Source organism: Lissotriton vulgaris, unplaced genomic scaffold (genome assembly GCF_964263255.1).
Source record: "Lissotriton vulgaris unplaced genomic scaffold, aLisVul1.2 SCAFFOLD_6095, whole genome shotgun sequence".
NCBI classification, from domain to species: Eukaryota; Metazoa; Chordata; class Amphibia; order Caudata; family Salamandridae; genus Lissotriton; species Lissotriton vulgaris.
In genome coordinates, this window is record NW_028249048.1 from 91,872 (window position 1) to 108,159 (window position 16,288).

General features: G+C 43.0%; 1 pseudogene; it reads right to left on the minus strand.

Annotated features, from left to right (window-relative positions):
* Positions 1-1,252: 1,252 nt before the first annotated feature.
* On the minus strand, positions 1,253-1,724 carry LOC147663714 (small ribosomal subunit protein uS10 pseudogene; annotated as a pseudogene).
* Positions 1,725-16,288: the final 14,564 nt, after the last annotated feature.

Here is a 16,288-nt window from a genome sequence, read left to right on the forward strand (position 1 = left end):
GTGGATGGGACAATGTATAAAAAAGGCGTTATACATGACTGGGCTAACCTAAAGGACTTGACAGTACTTGACCATAGATGGCTTTCAGTCAGCACTTGCGGTGGGACTGCTTACTTTGCATTTCTCAAAGCTCAAGCTCTGTTTGGTGCGATCCTCCTACCCGGACAACTGCTTCCAAGGCTAGGTACTCAGAGTTGGCTGCCGCAGGGTCTGAAGGGAGGGGCAGTAGGCAGCAACAGGCCATGGGGAGGTTGGGCAGCAAGCCTCACCACAGCCTAGAGTTGCCACTTTTGTCACTGTGGTCCTAATGGCAAATGCTCTAGGTTGCCCATCTCATACTCATTTTTTAAATTTTTTTATTTGGTGCCTTTAATAATGGAAATTCATTTTGAAAATAAATATACACAGCCAAGACTGAACAAATAAATGACATTCTTAATCTAAAGTGCAAATACTGTACAATACAATATCATGTATGAATAGCAGCAAAAACTTTCCTTACACCACAGACACATTTAAATTAGAAGCATTGATTAATAGAGTGGCATAATCCATTCCCTCACAAAGTGCAGGTGCATCCAGGATAAAAAAAAAACCTAAGCTTCACATACCTACAAATGATTCAATCGACATGGAATCACAAAACAAGCCCCCGGCTGACATATCTCTCTAACCCACTGAGACATAATACATAGCAGGGCAATGACATAGCCAAAAATAGAAAATATACCCCTCACATCTCCAATTCATTGTTGCCTGTATCGTAACTAACCCAGAAGATCATCAAAACAGGAGTTATTTGAATCTGTGTACATATAATTGATCCCACAAACCTCACAATATTCTGTAAAAAAGTACCGAGTTTGGGGCATAAAAAAAACCTATGGATACTATCTGCTGCATGAGTTCCACACCTATTGCATTTACCCCAAAACTGTTTCCCAATTTTGTAAACTTTGATGGTGTATAGTATAAATTGAAACCTGTCATAAAATGTTGGCTTTTGAAGCTGGATGCTAGAAATATTTTATTCCCAAACTTCAACGATCTATAGATAAAAGGCCCCAAATCCCTCTTGTGATTTTGTTCCTCCAAATCATCTGGTAATTCCTGTAACAGTAGCTGATATATGGAAACAATCTTAGCTTTCCATTTTATAGCTTCCACCAGAGGGATCTGAATTTCCACATTTAAATACTTCATGTTTTTTTTTTTTTGTTTTTTTTTTTTTTTCACAAAAATTAATCTTTTATTAAAAGATTAAATTATGCATCAGCAATGGTAACTTCCACCTCTACCCCAGGCTCTATACTAATTGATGTAATTTGCTTCACAATTTCAGAAGGGCTGTGGAGGTCAATCAAGCGCTTGTGAATACGCATCGGGAAACGATCCCAAGTCTTTGAACCTTCACCACAAGGTGTTTTTCGAGTAGTAATTCGCAGAGTCTTGGTAGGCATGCGAACTGGCCCCTTCACCTTCAGGTTTTTCTCCTTCGCACCTCTAATGAGATCTGCACACACTTTTTCAAGTGACTTCACATTGCGACTGGTCAGGGTGATTCGAATACGGTGGATAGCTACTTCCTGTTCCACAGGTGCTTTGCCGGCGTCTTTAAATGCCATAGCTAATGTGCTTCCTGACCGACTTATTCGTCCTCAAATTAAGAAACGAACGAACAGCGGTGAGCCAGGAAAATAGATCAGCAGACTTCGCTGTCTGAGTTCCAATACTTCATGTTTTTTAAATAGAACATCCTGAAGCTGTAGGTACTTGAAAAAATCACCCCTGGCCAAACCATATCATTCTTGTAACTTAGCAAAGGAAGAAAGTTGTCCATTTATATACAGATTCCTCAAAGATGTCACACTCCTCTGTACCCATCTAGTTGTTACTTGATCTTGGAACACTACTGGAAGGATCCCTAAAGCCGTCATAGGAATATATATTGTCACTTTTGAAATACCTCTCCCTGTTTAGCCTCCAACAAAACCTTGTATGCCGACTTTGGACCTTAAACCTAGTTTTTTGTAATAGCTGGGTTCAATATTCTTAGCCAGAAAACTTTTTCCTTCTTGCCCAATATCAATTCATAAATAAAAGGGGGCTCTCCCAGGTTGTCTGTGTGCAAAATACCCATGTGTTTTATCATATAACCCCAGTAATATACTGGGAATTGACTGGCCTTGCACCCTTGGCAAGATCATCTGTTTCAGTGCTCTTCTGGGATTCTGAAACTGACCATAGAAATCTAGAGCGCATTCTCTGCAGGGTAGATAGCCATACTTTATTGATTTCTAGCGGGCCGTCCTGAAAATATATGATATTTTTGGTAAGATGGTAATTTTCAGTATCTGTTTCTACCAAACAGAGATAGATGTAAATGATCCATTCTGTTTAGATTGCATTTAATATTACCCAATAACGGAGCCAAATTTAGTTCTATTATCCTGTCTATGGTTGCTGTAAGTTACACTGTCTCAAAGACGACCCAAGGGCTGTCAAATCATATTCCCTCTGTACAACAATTTGTATTTTACTTTCATTTAGCATGTACCGGGAACATATCCAAAACTGCCTAGCTAAAGCCTTAACCTTAGGAAGTGTGGAAGATGGGTCAGTCGTGGGAATCACTATATTGACTCGCCTAGTGACCAAGGTTTAATATATGCATTGCTCTCTAATTTTTCCAAAAAAGGATCTATATCAAGAGCAAATAAGAGTGGGGTACATGGGCACCCTTTTCTAGTACCCCTTGAGATGGTAATATTTTCAGGTGTATTTATTTATACAGCTTATAGACCGCCTGTTTACTACAAACGGAGTGTCCCCGCGCTAAAACACCAATTAGTACATAGTAACTGTACCCAAGACCACCCCCACAACCCTGTAGCCGGGGCCCCCCTATGGAACAACAACCTATGGCCTATTTACTGCTATCCGGGGGAAAGCAGAATAGCCACTTCTTGAGTTTTTCCCAAAACAAACTCTCCGATGGGCACTTCCTTAGGTCAACAGGGAGGTTATTTCAGGCTTTAGCCGTAAGGAATCCGAAGGAGCTCCCACCTGGCCGTACCTTCCGAACCCTAGGCACGATCAATTTTGCTGTGCCCAGGGCCCTTAGACAACGTGCAGGTCTGTAGGCAGTAAGAAGGGGGTGAAAGAAGCTAGGACCTTGCCTATTGGAGATCCTGTAAGTGAAACACAAGGCGTTAAAAGTAACTCTGGCCTGTATGGGGAGCCAATGTAATTTCCTCAGAGCCTCTCCAACTGAGGCCCGCCTAGAAATGTTCAAAATTAGGTGGGCTGCAGCATTCTGAACCTTCTGTAAGATGTGCACATTTTTTGGGTCACCCCTAGGTACAAGATGTTACAGTAGTCTAAACGAGACGTATTAAAGACCTGTATAATCGTCCGTCTAGCCTCTTCTGGGAGAAGATCCAAGATTTTTTACAGCATCCTTAAAACCCAAACCAGGCACAAGTCACAGCTGATATCTGTTCGGAGAATGAAAGGGAGTCATTGAACCACACTCCATAGGTTCTTAACCTTGGCCTTAGGGGTCAGGGTGGACCCATCTCCTCCGGCCACCAGAAGTGTGACCAAAGGGAGGGCTGCTTACCCACCACCATCACCTCCATCTTTCCCGCATTCAGCTGCAAGCAGCTTAGCTTCATTCAGTTGGCAAGCTCCCCTAAACAGGCCTTGAACTTGGCGGCCATTCCTGCCTCCTCTTGCTCCAGGGTGACAATCAGCTGTGTATCATCAGCATATGATACCAGTTTTACCCTATGTCTCAACACAATATTTGCCAAGGGGCGCATATAAATATTAAATAGGGTAGGGCTGAGAGTTGAGCCCTGCGGCACCCCTTGCAACAATGGACAGAATCTGGATTCAAAAGGATGTTGGAGGACCTCAAGTACCGAAAAATAAATGACAACCCAATAGAGCTATACTTACAAATAGCCCTAATACAATTACCAATAATCAGTCAGTTGGCAGTGTAGAAGGTCCAATCATTTATTATAACAAACAAACTCTGCCAGAGGAGCTTCTCGCGACCTAACCCCTCGAGGTCCGCCGAGAAGACTGCTGGCACATTATCAACAGATCACATATATACTGTTACATTTCGAAACCGTTATCTAAGAAGGAAAAATACAAGTTGGTACAGGTTGGTGCAAAGGAAAGACCATATATGGAACACAAAGCTTCCTTAGTTTAGCTCAGCTCATTATAGCAAGGTTGAGAGGGTGACTCCCTTCTGCTAGCTCCAAGAGAGTCCGCACAGCGCCTCCTGGAATGTGCTTATCCAGCCTACCCCCACCTATAACCTTGACAGGCCTAACGTGCAGAAGCAGCAGCTTGTTACATTTGTCAGACTATTTCTCAGGAGAACGGTTTTAGCTAAGTGTAATGGTAGGTTTCCACTAATGCTGCAAGCAGACTAGGCCACAAAATGGCGATGGTCGGGTCAAGCTATATTGCCTATAAGGAGATGAAAACGTGTAATAAGGCATATATTAATCCCTAAGATATTACATATGTGAGCTCATTAATGTTCGAATCCCTATATTTGCCTAATAGGTACATCACGCTAATTACTAATAGTGACTACATGTTGTACTAGGCCTAATTCAAATTCCGGTTCCTCAGACCTAGGATAGTTTTTAATCCACGTCCATATCACTCCACTGACCTGGCCTCCCTCAACCGTTCTAAAAGAAGGCCATGGGAGACCGTGTCAAAAGCGACACTTAGGTCAAGAAGGATGAGTGCAGTAGTTCTACCCTCATCGGCAGCAGTTTTTTAAGCCTCTGAGAGCAGAAAGAAGAGCCGACTTGGTACTACCTCTGAGTCTAAACCCAGACTGAGTTTTGTGCAGTACTTGTCTCTCTTCCAAGAATAGGGACAATTGATAGTTAAGATGTTTCTCCGCAATTTTAGCCACATAAGGTAGTATAGATATGGGTCTAAGATTTTCTGGGAGAGCAGTGTCTAGGGAGGGTTTCTTCAAAAATGGCACCACCATAGCATGCTTCCAGTTACTAGGAACCTCATCAGAGCCAAAAGAAGTGTTCAAAAGCGAGGTAAGAACTGGAGCAATTACTTCTTTCCCTAGCCTCACATATTTGGGGGGGATCAGGTAACGAGGCGACCCAGATTTACCTGCCTCCATGAGTTTAAGGACCTCACGTACTCAAGGCAAGCAGAGAGTAAAACATTTATTACTACCTAACCCCTCTATTACAGGAGCCGGGATGTGGTTCCTGCTACTTTCAGGGAAGGCAGCATAGATTTTATCAATCTTGCTCATAAAAAAGTCTGCAACCTGATTGCAACAATCAACAGAGGCAGGCACTGTAGCTGTCACGCGATCTAAAGAGGACAGTTCTCTTACCACATTGAAGATATTCTTGGTGGAGTTTTTGGCAGCTGCAATGTGTTCAAAGTAAAACTCCCTCCGTACTCTCCTAATGCGTTGATGATACATTTTGAGGGCTGCCAGGTATAGCACCCTGTTCTCATTAAGGTAGTTCTCCCTCCAGCGGCGTTCAAGGTGCTTACAGTCCATTTTTAGGAGCGCCAGTTCCACCGAGAACCATTAGGCTGAAGGAGTTCTACGGGTGCTTTTACCTGTTTTCAGGGTAATAATGGAATCACCTGCCTCCTTGATCCACAGAAAGACTAGCCCCTCATCTATATGAACTTCAGTCCCTAAAACTGGGATACCAGATGCCAGCTTATCCGCAAAGGCCTGGGCGCTTACCGCATCCCATTTCCGAACCAAGGGGAACGCAGAGCCCTTTCCTAAATTGCAGGGGGTCTTTTTAGTGTATGTAATAGTAAAATGGAAAACAAAGTGGTCAGACTATACTTTTGGGCACCAATGGCAGTGCTTCTACCAGAGCATGTCCCATTATCCAAATAATAGCCCTAGGTGTTTTATACAAAGCCCTACTAGCCTGAAAAGATTCATAACCAAAGCCCTTCCATTGTAAAACCGCCCATGGAAACTGCCAACATATCCCTGCATCTCATAAGGCCAGACCAAGTGCTGACACTGTAGCTTGGGCAATATTGTTTAATGTGATATCCTGTTCCCCATCCAAAGATAAATAAATATTAGGGAATACCACCCTCTGTATAATATCGCAGTATACATTGAATTGCTAACTTCAACTGAGGCTATCCAGAAACTGTTTCGCTTTGATCAAGGATGTGAAAAAGTTAACATTTTCCCACAAAATCAACTTCAGTTTAGCTGGGTTCATAAGATAAACCTGGGCTCTTTTTGTTTGGAAGAGTTATATTAGCTGGTGCAACCGCCAGTGACGCTCAACCGTGACACGGCATAAATGAGGCCTGAGAAAAAAAATGCAACCATCTTGTGTGTGTTTCGGATCTGGGCGAGCCAGATCTGAGATTTGTGGATGCAATGAAAAATTCCCCACATAAATCAAGATCACTCTGGGTCTAGCTCCTCCCTGAGATAACCTTGAATCATGTTTAAGGGGAAACCTGTGGGCCCACTGCTTCTCCTATTCCCAGCTTGCCAGCTCTTGAATTGCTCCCTTAAAATTGCCAGCCCCATATTTATGAATATCATCCGTCTCTTACCCCTCTGTGATACCCAAGACCCTCAGGTTATTTCGCCTTAACCTATTCTCAAAGTCCTTCAATTTCCATTGAGAATCTGCCATTTGGGCTTTCAGAGTCTCAGATGTTTTTTTCTGAATTGATGCCCCACTCTCCAGAGTCACAACCCTTTCTTCAACTTCTCCCTTTCTTGTTGCAAATTCTGTACGTGTTTTAGAAACCCTTTGGATAGCCCTTCGGGCATGCATCTTCGGGCAAGCTGATTGAGTTCTATGACTCTCAGTGTGGGTCTCTTCACTGTGTATCATTATACTCTGGTATATCGCCTCCAAGGAAGCTGCTTCCGAATATTGAGTCAATGCACTCACGCCACTCTGACATCCTTCTAAGGATGGTGAGGCTGAATAGTCCCAGAGAAGGTTCTTAGAAAGACGGGCGTTTTAATAAAAGGTTTATTGAACAGCCTTCTTTCTTATGCAAGAGAGGTGATCAGCTACAATAGTTAGACAGAATGCAAAGTATAATGTGTACAGCGGGAATAGTATTATAAAATAATACTGTAAAAGCATTGTATGGTTTCTAAGCCATATAAAAATACATACATAAATAACACAGCCTAAAATACGCAACTGGTGCTTCTAAAATACGCCTACCCCGATGTACCTAACCTAGGTCTATTATGAGGGAAGAAGTATAGTTTAGCATAAGTTTTAGTTCTGCCAAGAATTGCCAAAGGTTTCTCTACGTTCTAATCCGCTCCATACCTTAGAATGAAGGAGGTTGGTATCTCTGTCTTGGGACTCGATTTCACAACACCTTGCAAGGAGAGTCAGAAACACTGGAGCTGGATTTCTCGGCAGAAGAGGGCAGCTTCCTGATCAGTGCGTGAGCTTGGAGAGTGGGCTTCCTTCGGCACTTGCTTTAGCGAGCTGCGTCGGGCACGTAGGTCGTCGAACTGTACGGAACCACCATACTTTGCTATAGCAATTGAAGGTATATTTATACCTTGAAGGTGTTTAGGAATGCCAAAGTCGGGCATATGAACCAAATGGATGAACTAAAGAATAGTTGTTCATGCATAATAATGAGTTTTTTGGAGAAATCAATATCCATGCTAGGCGAAGTCCCTTACAGCTTAAGAGACTGGTTTTCCAAGAAATTGTTGTGACGTTGATGCACAGATGGAAGTAGACATGCCAGTATTTAGGTAGCATGGGCTAAGCCTAAATAAGGGCTTGATTTATATGCCTATATAAGGGCAACATGGATTGCACCGAGATAAGGGCATGAATCTGGAAAATTCATTTGGAATCTAAAACGCCATACAACACCATACTGTCCCTCCACTTAGATCATTCCTTCCTTAATCCTGTCATTTGGCTAGGGGGTAGAGGATAGAGGTATTAATGAAACTGATTTCTCCAGCTTGTTCACTCCTTTCTTTGAAGAACAGTTTTTAGTACCCCCTCCCCTGGCTCTGGCATTCCTATACCCAGTAATCTTCTCCTCCCAAAAGAGCTCCCAAGACCTAGTGGCTTTTATCACCTCTCCAAAGCAGCTTGGCGAATCCACTTAACTCTGGCCAATCGGGTGAGAGCACTAGAAGTCTGAATTTTGGCTTACAAACACGAAAGTCTTATAACTTTGTGTATGTATCTTGTTTAAGATTCATTCAACAATAGCATATTGTTGGATATATTAATACCATTCAAGGCCATGAGGGAAGGTATCTTTCCATCGCAGTGGAAGAGGGCAGTAGTGAAACCACTGCTGAAAAAACCTACACTGGACCCTGAGGTGCTGAAACATTTCCGCCCCATTTCTCTGCTCCCAGCCCCTGCAAAGATGCTGGAAATACATCTGAACCAGCATCTTACAGCCTTCCTGGAAAACTCAGATCTTTTTGATCATTCGCAGCATGGTTTCAGGAGGGGGCACAGTACAGAGTCTGCCCTCACCATTGTGCTTGACAACATCCGCACTAGGGTGGACAGGGATCGCACTACCTTGCTCGTCCTCCTGGATCTCACAGCTGCGTTTGACACCCTCGCTCCCTCGGTATTAACATCTTGACTGAGGGAGATAGGGGTGGAGGGGTCTGCACTTAGCGCGCTGACCTCCTTTCTTGATCGGAGAGAACAGAGAGTTAAGCTGGGAGAGTTTCTATCTCCATCCCTTCCTGTGCACTGTGGTGTTCCTCAGGGGTCGGCATTAAGTCTGACCCTATTTAACATCTATGTAACCCCACTGGCCAGGCTTATTAGATCTTTTGGGATGGAGGTAGTCTCCTATGCCGACGACACGCAGATTCTGGTTTCCCTCAGCCAGTCTGTCACTCTGACTGCCTCCAATTTTAGATCATGTATGGAGGCAGTCGCCCAATGGATGATTAACAATTCATTGAAGCTTAACGGCGAGAAGACGGAGATTCTGGTGTTCGGAGGAAAGAAGGAGCTATGGTCGGCGGAATGGTGGCCCACTTCGTTGGGAGCCTGCCCAGCACCTACAGGACTACCTAAGAACTTGGGAGTCCTGTTTGATCCCTTGCTGAGTATGCAGCAGCAGGTTAACAGAACAATTGCCACCTGCAGGGGTGTTATTCACATTCTAAGGAAGATCAAACACTACCTGTCTCCGCAAGCGAGAAAGCAAGTCGTGGTGGCCCTGATAGGGTCGAGATTGGACTATTGTAATGCACTGTATGCAGGGATCAACAAGGGCCTGCTGCAGCGGTTACAAATGGTTCAGAACGCCGCTGCGAGGTTTGTTTTAGACTTGCCCAGACGTTCATCAGCCACTGCTGCCAGGAAACTCCTGCATTGGCTTCCGATGGAGGATAGGATTCTCTTTAAAATTCTCTGCCTGACATATGGAGCCTTGGCGAGAAATAGGTCGGGAGGAATTGCTGACCTTTTGGTCCCTTATAGCCCTTCTAGAAATGTATGCTCTGCCAAGAAATCTCTGCTATGTGCGCCCCGCTTCCGGAGAGCCAAGTGGGGGGGCAGAGCTTTTTCAAATCTTGCACCTAAATGGTGGAACACCTTACCGGATGAAATTAAGTCTCTGCCCACTCTGCAAGCCTTTAGAAAAGCTCTGAAGACTCGTCTTTTTGTCAAAGCCTACTTGTAGTTTTTGTCTCTGCCTTTTTTGATGACTTTTTGTCTGTTAGGCGCCTTGATGCCTTCGGGTTTTAGTTGCGCATTATAAGTTGCTTTTCATTTCATTCATTTTCTAGAAAGTCCTTGATTTGTATGTTTATGACCACCTTAACATTACCTATTTTTATAACTTCTTGCCATGTTAAGCTATGTGGCTGTGGGATCTGCAATGGGAAAAATGAATTGGGCAATTTCTCTAGCACCGGGGCTTATAAAACATCTTTTCTAAGGACCCAGCCTATATCTACAGCCCCCTCCTCCCACCCCTTGAACACCTAGGGGAGACTTTAGGGGTTCTGTAGATGTAAAGATATTGCAAAGCCTCACTGCACAGTGCTCCTAGCACAAATGTCAATTTTGGGAAGCACTTTACTGCGATGTGAGGAGTTAAATGTGCAATTTCATTAACCCCAGGGCATATGAAAATCGTTTTATAAGAACCCTCTTTATAAATACCTAACCCACACCAATGGGATACCTAGGGCAGATCCTGGGGGTACCTAATACGGCAATACATTGTTGTTTTATAATTTGTAAGTCCTCCAAACACCAAAGTCAAGTTTTGGTACAATTTGCATTACAAATGCAGTCCTACAACACAGGGCTGCTTTTAAACTGACCTCAGGCTTCAGCAATGTACGCATACAAGTACAGAAAAGCTGGTGACTTTTAAACTGACATGCCCTAATATATGCTGCAGTCTCAAAGGTAGTTTTAATCCCTCTGCCCTATTTTGTACTAGGGCCTTATAGGGAGGTCATGTCAATCATAGGGGCACCCTAACCCATAGTGTAACCTATTGTATGTAGGTGCTTTCACTGTATTTTAATTGTGTTTTCAGAAAATCCCTAGGCCTGGTTAATTACAAAAGCAAGTTTGGTCCAAGCAGAATATTTTTAGGCATTGAAAATCTATAGCACCCAAAATAAACACATCTTCATACAGTTTTTTGAAAACAGTTTCTCAATTTTATGTCGTACCAAAAATCAATGTGTACATCATACTTATAATGGAATGGTGCTCCAAGACAAGTGGATAGAAGCAAATGCTCAGAGAAGTGTTTGTGGAAAGTTAGGGATAAAAGTGACACTGTAATAAATTACAGTAACTACAATAAATGAAAGAAAAATCTATCTAACAAATCTTACATGCTGATCTGGCGTAATGCACAAACAAGCGATAGAGTAAACCAATTGCCATTATCAGAGTGTGGAAGAAATCTAAGTACAGGTAGATGTGGAAAGTCAACGTTTCGACCCCAATACATACAGAAGGATCGATAATTCCTTAAAGGGGGGGTCTTCATCAGGACAAAAGAGGCAGCCAATGGAATTGGTGAGGAAATATCATGAATTAATGTCTGGGTGGCTTGATAAATGCAAGTGAAATTTATTATGTATATGGCACTGCTGCTCACCTTACCCACTGTAACCAAAACAGCAGGGACAGGAAAAAAATGTTGGCCCGAAGGCTCCGGGTCGGAGGAATGATGTACACAGAGAAACCTCACAGTGGTCCTCCACAGATAGAGGAGAAAGATGATGTACTGAATTAAATAAAAAATTAACAACACCACAAAAAACAAAATTTGTGTGCACTGAAAATAGCCAAGAAAATCTTGTTACTTACAAACAAACAGGGCTGCAAAAAGCTAGTTTCCCTGTATTCCGTATAAATATATACTTATTTTTCTTTTACTTTTAATCCAAAGCTGTGTGTGGCAATATACATAAATCCAACTGATTCAGGTCTGATTCTAGGAAAATGTGACAAAGCAGAGAAGAGGAAAAATGTCAAGTATACGATAATGTAAAGGAATCCTGAATTAAAACATTATCAGGATCTGGTGAGCCCATTTATTAACTGCTGTGCCCGACCAAGTTTAAAAACAGCAACATTGTTTCAAGTGCCTCCAGAAGTATCTCGTGTATCTGCGAGCCTCCCGGAGACTTGGGTCTGTAAATAGACACAGCAAGGTCAACGTGAACGCGGCTGTGCTCATGTTAAGAGCAAAGCCGCTAAATGCTAACACCCTAGACAAGGACACGCATGGATGGCCCCCGCCCAGTAGGAGAGGCCGAAAACATCCTCAACATTTCGGAGTGTAAAATCACTACTGTGTAGTAATCGTAAATCCGGTCATTAGGGATCATGTGGCAATCATTAAGGGAAAAATACTGACAAAGGGATGAATCAACGGTTGTTGCACGGCAGTATAAGTAAAAGAAATCACTGATACATTTTTAGAAATTGTGATACATGGTATCTATACACAGTCAGGTCATCTGTAGTCATACGGAAAAGTCAGCCTATAGAGCATAATTTGGCAGTGTGATACATTTATCAAGAATCCTTCTCAGAGAGAGATATGATTCTTAGGATGGAAAATACACAGTGAAAATTTCAACATAATACCAAACATGAAAATTAACACATTATCTGAAAAGTTGATGTTCTGATCACAGTCATAGTCATCTTTGATTAGTACATGGGGATAAAAAAGATGCATTAATGAAAGCCCAAATATATTACACGTACCCGTTCACACAAAATGTTATGTATTGATATGCAGGACATTTAATCATTATTGTCTGAAATGTATACTGTTGCCAAATATGATAGGCAATAGGGAATTGCTTATAGGATCCCAATTCATTCAAAATAAATCTGAAAAGAGGAACTAATGCAAAAGAGGACCACACATATACAGTTCGAAACATCGCCCAGTGTTAAGAAAAGGCATCTGTCTAATGATCTCCTCCTGTTCATTCAACCCCTAATGGTCAGAGTCTAAAGTGTGCATCCACTTACATTCCCACAAGTTGAGAACGTCTGATATGTCACCACCTCTAGGACCATGTGTAATCTTTTCTAGGACTTCACATTTGAGGCACTACACAGGGTGGTTCAATTTTTGAAAATGTTCCACTTAGGGTGCCCCTGGAACGTTGCATCTCACACGACTGCAATGTTGCATTAGGCATGCCTTTACTTTCTAGCGTGTCTGTCCAACGTACAGTAATTTTCAAGGGCAAAGGATTGCATAGATTACATTTATACTGTTACAGTTACTATGAGTCTTTAATTCAAAGGTAAGTTCCTTGCAAATAAATGTTTTGGTCTCAATTGTGGTGTTGCAAGCCTTACAGTGTCCAAATTTATAATGTTCCAAAATCTGTTGTAAACGCCCACATTTATAATGTCCCACAATCTGGGGTAAATTCCATATGGAACAGATTGAGGGCTGTGTCGGAGGTTTCAAAAAGGAACAAACCACATGGTCCCTGATGCTTTTCCTTTTTTTTCTTTTTCCTTTGGTGAGGCAGAGCCCAGGGTCAGTCAAAGTCAGTTACCACCAGTACCAGTAAGCAAAAAAGTTGGGGGTGCTTAAATGCTTAAATATGTAAATATATAAGTGCTTAAATATGTGAAGCATGGGCATGGCATGTAGACGTGCCAATGAAAGATAACAAAATGTAAACAAATTTGAACCACCATTGCAGATGGAAATGAGTAGTCAGGCCACGGGAAACTGATAAGATGATAAGAGAGACACAGAAGGGAGAACAAGCTACAACCAATAGTAACAGAGGAAATCATACTGGCAAACACACAAGTCAATAAGAAGTGAAGGCGGAATGTAAGTCCCTTTTAAGATATAGTAATAACAATAGATTTCATAAGCACAGCACAAGCGTTGTGCAGGCGAAACCTAAAAACTTAAATTTACGCTGTCGGTAGTATCAATAACACAATCATGGGGCCAGTGTTTTACTACCTAGCATAACCACAGAGTGGCCATTGATTACTCAGTGCCCCTTCTACATTCAGTGTGGTAAAAGAGAGAAGTTGAGGAGGCTGATTCAAACCCTTTTACCAAGGTCAAACACTCAGATGAAATCAGTGCTCATGTGTTCTGTAAAGTTATGTCCATTGATTTGTGGTTTTAGCATAATACTTACATGCACGCAATTTTACTTTGAACACTGAATTTGGGCACCTTTGTGTGTGTCCATTCTATGTCCATACAGGGCTTTATACAAATATCTTCACAGCACAGTGTTATTCTTTTCAAACCAGGTCTCAGATATTTTCTGACAGAGACAGTGGCTAAAACCTGATCCCTGTACACAAATAACCACCAGACCTGCTTAAGAGATCCAGCCAAAGCGCATGAATTGCAAAGGTATGCCCACATAAAAAGTTCCCCCATGTGATGAATTTCATCTTCTCAAAGCCCCCCTTAAAGATCACAGGTGACATGGGCTTCTCAGAGCAATAAGAGGAGAGGAGAGTCCAGCCTTCCATTCTCAGGCTCCATCGTGGAAGGGGTGCATTTTTACAACTCTAATGACATGCAAATTTTGTGTTGGATGGGTGTGTGTGGTGATTACACAGTGCAGTTCTCCGTTTGCAGAACAGGTGGGTTGTCTAGCCTCTCAGGGATACTCTGCCTTCATAGTAAGGCTCCTAGCAGTGTATTTATTTATTTATTTTTAAAGCTTGTAAAGCACACAGCTACCCCCAACGAGGTGTCCCGGTGCTTGGCCAGCAGGTAGATTCTGGTACTCATAGAGGGATAAGAGTTAGAAAACAGCCAGGTCTTCAAGTCACGTCGGAAAATAGATTCAGATTCAGCCATCCGCAAGGACAATTGGAGGCTGTTCCAAGCTTTGGCTGTGATCACTGCGAAAGCTCCGCCATACATTCTGGAGCGGAGAAAATGGGGAGTCACCAAGAGACGAAGATGGTTTGATCTGACTGAGGGATTAGACTGAGCATGCTTTTGTCGAGCTCTAAGGTAGGTCGGGCCCTGACCCTGCCATGCTCTAATAGCCAAACCCAGTGACTTAAACTGAATGCACCTTGTCACTAGAAGCCAGAGGAGCTTCTTCAGGTAGGACAAGATCAAGTGGCTGTATGGAATGTTAAAGATCAACCTGGCCGCCGCGTTCTGACCAATCTGTAAGCATTTTATCAGGTAAGCAGGAGCCCCAGCATACAGACTATAAGCATAGTCCAGATGTGAGGTGATCAAGGTGTGGCGTGATGCCCGAGGGAGAAAAAGGAGAATTTTGCGAATCATGTGCAATTTACCGAAACAGGCTGAGGAAACCTGATCAATATGCGACTTACATGATAACTCATTGTTAAACCGGATTCCTGGCTGAGTCCACAGTTTCCGGAGGGGGGGTGTTCAATTCCGATGGCCACCATAAAAGGGGTGGCACAGGGTTTTTTTGATTAAAGAACAACACCTTGGTTTATAAGAGTTGAGTCTAATCGTGTTTAAGAAGGTTGCTTCAGAGTGATCCCTAAATGAGAGCACCAATTGTGGGTCGTCAGCAAAGGAAATCACTCTGACACCACAAGATTCTACCACTGAGGCCAGAGTAGAGAAAGAGATATGTATTAAAGAATTGCCCTGAGGGACTGCACAGTTCAGAGGTTTCTCCTCTAAAACAAATGGCTGAAGGAAGACCTTTTGATTGGAAACATTTAGAAAGGATTTGATCCTGGATAGAGGGGTGCTCTGAATCCTGAGGCTGAGTAGTCTCTCATGCAAAATAGCATGAGAGACCGTATTGAATGCTGCGGACAGGTCGAGAAGCACCAGCATCACTGCTTCACCTGTATCCACACTTTCACAAATGGTTTCAGAAACCTCCAGCAGCGCAGTCTCTGTGCTATATCCGGATCTAAACCCGGACTGTGAGTCGTTCAGAAGATTGCATGACTCAAGATAGCTGGATAATTGCTCCTGGACTACTTTTTCTAGAACTTTGGCTGGTTTAGGTAAAAGGGAGATGGGGCAGTAATTTTTAAAAACAGAAGGATCAGCATCCGTTTTTTTTTGGAATCGGTATTAGTGTGACCTGTTTCCAGGTCGAAGGAAAAACCCCAGTTCGCAGAGAGCAGTTCCAAATCAAGTTCAAAGGAGAATAATGAGGGGGGCTAATGAGCTAAATGTGTAGGTCTTGAGGGAGGCGGGGGAGTTAAAAAGGAGAACAGGCACCAACGTCGACTTAAAGCTCTGCATCCAGGGAAGAGGAGAGCTGGCGGATGAGCAGCAAGTAACTGCAATGTACCAGCATCTACTCTTCTTCTGCATATTGACTTCCAGGGATGCTGGTGGGAGGGGGGGGGGGAGGGAAGCTGCTGCCCTTTGCCTGATTGCAACCTTTCCAGCTTGCCTCCTCATGACTTGTTCCATAAAGGGGCTTCCGTAGTATAACCCATTACAATACACACAGAGAAGCTAAAGAAGCCTTCTTGGTGCAGGCCATTATTTGGGGGGGGTGACAGAGGTGGGCAGGAAATAGAGGTGGGGTAAACAGACCTCTCTACTGCAAGATGACACACACAAATATCTCTTTGGAAGTAAAGGGTGACAAATCCCTAGTGGAAGAATAGAGTGACAGTAATGCTTGGAAAGGGAAGGACGGGGGAGCTGCCAGAGAAGCGTGTATCAAGCATAGAAAGGGCAAGCGTTGTTAGACCCTTTGTGTGAAGGAAGAGTACAGGCT